Below are 5,392 nucleotides of genomic sequence, written 5' to 3'. Positions count from 1 at the left end.
CTCCACCACCTTTCTCTCACCTCATTTTCCGCCATTTGTTGGGACAGTTGCTTCAGCTCCCTTGTGGCCTCATGGAATGAATCTCCAACATTCTCTCTAGCTCTCCTCCCCTACCCCATTGTGTCAGGTCAAGCCCTTTCTGTCTTTTGCTAAGCCTCTCCATTAGCTTTGTAAATAGCCCCATGCCAGGGTCTCCTATTATTCCTCTTAAAGATTTTCTGCCAGATTATTCTTACCCAAAACACAGTGTTGGTTTTGCTATATGTTCACTTGACCACCACCAATTGCAGAATAAAACTCCCACCCCAAGTTTGGCCTTTGAAGCCCTCCACTCATCCCACCTTACCTTCTAGTACTCTCCAATCTAACATTCCCTATTCCAGGGCAAATCTAGAATTTTTCCCATTTCTGTGCCTTTATCCCACAATTCCCTCTGCTTGGAAGTCATTCTCCTTTTATCCCCACATGTCCAAATCTGTCTGTAATTCAAATGCCAGATATCCCAAAAACCTTTTATTAGCACTCTCTTTCTCATCCCTCTGGCTGAAGTGATGACCTGCTACCACCTTTTATTGAAAACTCTTTTCAAGACCATTGTATTTTAAAATTGTATTTGAACTATTTAGATAATAAGAAGTACTCGTGTTATGTATTCTTGCAGAAATTTGCTTCACAGAATTAGAACCAGTTGACATTTTCTTCCTGTGTTTTCCTCACATTTGTGAGATAGTGGGAAAACACTGTTATCAGAGCTATGTTAAAAGAAATAATTACAACTCTATACATTATACATCCAGAATTAAGTGTGTAAAGCATAGAAACTGGAATATAGGAGAGAAAATGGCGGCGGAACTGAGCAAGACCGAAATCCAGACTCTTTTTAAGAGGCTTCGTGCAGTTCCAACCAACAAGGCTTGTTTCCATTGTAGTGCCAAGAATCCGAGTTGGGCCAGCATCACGTATGGTGTTTTCTTGTGCATTAACTGCTCTGGGGTGCACCGCTCCCTGGGTGTCCACCTGAGCTTCATCAGGTCCACAGAGTTGGATTCCAACTGGAACTGGTTCCAGCTGAGGTGTATGCAGGTCGGCGGGAATGCCAATGCAATGGCTTTTTTCCACCATCATGGATGCACGGCCAATGATGTCAACACCAAATACAATAGCCAAGCTGCCCAGATGTATGGGGAGAAGATCCAGCAGCTGGGGAGTACAGCCCTGGCTAGGCACGGCACTGATCTTTGCATAGACAACATGAGTAGTGCTGTTCCTAGTCACTCCCCGGAGAAGGACTCTGATTTCTTCACAGAACACACTCAACCCCCTTCCTGGGATGCACCAGCCACTGAGCCTTCAGGGACCCAGCAGCCAGCGTCATCTGCAGAAAGCAGTGGCCTGGCACAGCCAGAGCATGGCCCCAACACAGACCTGCTTGGCACCTCACCCAAAGGCTCACTGGAACTGACAAGCTCCATCATTGGCAAGAAGAAGCCAGCAGCAGCTAAGAAAGGGCTGGGTGCCAAGAAAGGCCTAGGGGCCCAGAAGGGGAGCAGCCAGAGCTTCAACGAGATTGAACGGCAGGCCCAGGTGGCAGAGAAGCTCCGAGAGCAGCAGGCAGCCGATGCCAGGAAGCAGGCGGAGGAGTCCATGGTCGCCTCCATGCGTCTGGCCTATCCGGAGCTCCAGATTGATCGTAAGAAAGAGGAAAAGAAGCTACAGAATCTGGAAGGGAAGAAGCGAGAGCAAGCAAAGAGGCAGGCATGGGCTTGGTATCTTGAAGCTCTGTCTCCCACTCCGTGCTGTCTGAGATGCAGGTGATCGAGCAGGAAACCCCAGTGAGTGCGAAATCTCACTCGCAGCTGGACTTGTTTGATGATGTTGGTACTTTCGCCTCTGGACCCCCCAAGTACAAGGACAACCCCTTTTCCTTAGGAGAAAGCTTTGGTTCCCGCTGGGCTACAGATGCTGCCTGGGGTATGGAGAGGGTAGAGAATGAGCCAGAAGTGACCGTCTCAAGCATCCGGCCTATTTCAGAAAGGGCCACAAACCGGAGGGAGGTGGAGAGCCGGAGCACAGGCCTCGAGTCTAGTGAAGCGCGTCAGAAATTCGCAGGAGCCAAAGCCATCTCATCTGACATGTCCTTTGGGTGGGAGGTGGATGCGGAGTATGAGGCTAGGTCTCGGCTGCAGCAGCTCTCAGGCAGCAGTGCCATCAGCTCTTCAGACCTCTTTGGGGACATAGACGGAGCTCATGAAGCAGGAAGTGTATCTCTCAGGAACGTGCTGCCTACAGCGGACATTGCTCAGTTTAAGCAGGGTGTCAAGTCTGTGGCCGGGAAGATGGCTGTGCTTGCCAATGGTGTGATGAATTCCTTGCAGGATCGCTACGGTTCCTACTGATCCAAGCTCTGTGACTCGGCAGCAAGAACTCCACAGATCCCAGGCCGTGGATGCTTGCCTTGTGAAAGCTGGGGAGGATTTGTTACTTTGTAAGTGTGGTGTGTGCGTGGGGTAGCCTTTGGGGCCACCTGTGGGGGGGAATGGTCAGTACCAGCCCTTATCCTCTGCCTGTGGACTGAGCCCCTTATTCCCCCCAGATGCAAACCGTGTGTTCGCCTCTTGTCCTTCTGTCGTGCCCCTACAGGGGCTGCTCACTTGTGCCACACTGGGAGAGGGGTTCCCCCAAGATGGCTCATTCTGGGTCCAACCTTTCCACAAGTAGGGAAAGTGGAAGGTAGAAGGCTTTTGTGCTGGCTCTAGGGTTCTTCTAGCTCAAGGGCTTGGGCCTCCATGCTCCGGAACCGGGGGAGGCCTGGAAGGAGTTCACTATAGACCCGTCCCCTGGGGAAAGAGGCTGCAGACTTGTTGCTGCTGCCATCAGCAGCCTTTTCTGGGTGCCAGGAGAGGGTGAGGGAGGGGAAGGACTTTTGTCTGGGCTTTACGAAGGGCTGGGAACTTTACCTGGTACCTAAAAGTTTCATTCAGGATCAGACTGGAGGCCTGAGTGGTCTCCCGTCTCACCACCGCTTTCTATAGTAAGCACTTGGAAGATGACTTCCAGGAGTCTCAGGGTCCTTCTGTACCATCTACTGTGGGCCACAGGACCCTCTGTGACATTCTGTGTCCCTTCTTCCCCTGGTTGGTGGCCATGGAGGGTCTGGTCTGCTGTGTGTCAACTCTGGATGCTGTGAGCTGATGCTGGCCAGGGAAGCAGATGGTGTGAGGGGCAGAAGCAGGCTCCTGGGGCTCAGCTCCTTCCTCTGCATCATTCTGGGCTTGAGGGCCTGGACAGCACCCGCCAGTGAGAGCTTGCGGGCCTCACCCTCTGGGAGCTGAGCCATGCACTGTGTCATTCTTGGTGCCATCTTCCCCTACTGCGCTGACAGTCCCGACCCAGCCCCAACCTTTGGGTTGTAGGTTGGGCTCCCAAGCAACACAGACCACTCTTCCCCCTTGCCCTGCCCCCAGAGGGACATGACTTTCTTTCTGGACTGTTTGTATTGAAACGAAGTGGTGTCAAAATAAAGCCCCTGCAGGGCTTGGCTCCCTGTTGGTCTGAGTGAAAAGAAAGAAAGAAAGAGAGAAAGAAAGAGAAAGAGAAGGAAGGAAGGAAGGAAGGAAGGAAGGAAGGAAGGAAGGAAGGAAGGAAGGAGGGAGGGAGGGAGGGAGGGAGGGAGGGAGGGAGGGAGGGAGGGAAGGAGGGAAGGAGGGAAGGAGGGAAGGAAGGAAGGAAACTGGAATATAACAGGGACTCTACAGATATTTGTTGAATGAATGAATAAATAAATAAGTAAATGAAATTTCTTCAAGAGTTCAGTCTTTAAAAATCCCTAACCTTACAACCATTACCATGTTAAACACTTTTGGGACTTATCTGCAAGAACTTCAGAACTCTCTAAGACCACACAGTCTTATGGTTGTCAGGGGTGCCAATGTGTGCACCAAGTGATATTCCATCTGGGACCTGTGGGCTTTACCTTCCCTACAGTAAGCTCCGAACCTGGCTTACACTAGAGGTGGCTAGACAGGGAGAACAATTTGGCTGGTTATGAATTCTCGGGTCACACTTTCATTTCTTTAGAATTTTATTCATGGTTTTTCATTATATTCTATATTATGTTCTATTCTAATTCATTGCATATCATATATATTCTGTATGTTGCTAGAAAGGAGTCAGAAGCCAATAGAATTTTTATTCTCCTTGCTCTTTATAAGTGGGCATCCGTAGAATTTTTTTATCTTTGGAGTTCAGCAGCATCATCAGTAGTATGTCAGGCTTTCTTAGGGAAATATCAATGTCTTTTTTATCTTCAGTTTCAAATATTATTCCAGGCTTTTTTTTCTTTTGTTTCTTTTAATATTTTTACTCCATTTCTTCTGTTCTCTTTTTCAGGAACATTAATTATAGGTATGTCAGATTCCCTTTGACTTCTATGTCTGTCATCTTTATAACCATGTCAGTATCTTGTTTTATGTCATTTCCTTAAGCCTCTCCACTATATCCCTGGCTCTGTTTTCAGTTGTGTTTATTTTATGTATGTGCTTTTAAAGGGACTTTGTGCTTTTATTTTTATTTTCCATTTCTTTCTTGAACTCTACTCACTCTTTTTATCATTTTTGATAATCTCATAGTAATCACCTATTTGAAATTCTGTATCTCTTCCTTAAGCTCATCCTACAGCTATATATTAAGATTTATTTGAATAATCCTTCCTTTTACATCAGATGGTTCCTTTTCTGTTAAATAATTTAATTCAGTTTTTCTTCTCTTCTTCTTTGTTGTGGGAATTTAGTTTTCGTTTTGTTTAATTTTGCTTTTGCTTTAGTTTTTTAGCTTTTATGCATAGGTCTCAAATTGGTGCCTTGCTGGCTATTAGTGATTCTTGATTTGGGCCACTAGTTTCTGAAGAATATGTCTATGTTTAGTGAAAGAGACCAATTGGAACATTCCACAATTTTAGTTGAGCCTTCTTATCTCAAAGCCTTCTCACAAAATCTGTTATGTATTGTGTTTGTTATTTATTTTAATCTTAAGCACCTGATTTCAACTTTTGTCACTCAAAAATCTGGTGTGGTTTTTAGCAAAACCTCTAAGTCATAGTTGGTTAGTGTCATGATCTGGGGATGGCTGACTCTTGTCTATCTTCCATCCTGTTCTTCTCTGACCATCTTTGTCAACTAGATGGTTATGCTGTGGGTCATAGGAAGAGCCACTCAGCTTGTTTCTGCTTCAGATCCACCACCCTGCTGATCCGTTGGGATGTGACCTGCTTCTTCTTCTTCTTTTTTTTTTTTTTTTTGTAGGAAGGGAGGAAGGCAGGAAGGGAGGAAAGGAGGAAGGGAGTGAGGGAGGAAGGAAGGGAGGGAGGGAGGGAGGGAGGGAAGGAGGGAGGGAG

The 5,392-nt window shown here is 47.1% G+C and overlaps 1 pseudogene; it reads left to right on the top strand.

Moving 5' to 3' along the window:
• The first annotated feature begins 836 nt into the window (after nucleotides 1–836).
• LOC100412412 (ADP-ribosylation factor GTPase-activating protein 2 pseudogene) lies at nucleotides 837–2,407 on the top strand (annotated as a pseudogene).
• Nucleotides 2,408–5,392: the final 2,985 nt, after the last annotated feature.

This window comes from Callithrix jacchus, chromosome 1 (genome assembly GCF_049354715.1).
Source record: "Callithrix jacchus isolate 240 chromosome 1, calJac240_pri, whole genome shotgun sequence".
Lineage (NCBI taxonomy): Eukaryota > Metazoa > Chordata > Mammalia > Primates > Cebidae > Callithrix > Callithrix jacchus.
Note: the sequence above shows the minus strand (reverse complement) of the source record. Positions and strands in the feature narration are given on the sequence as shown.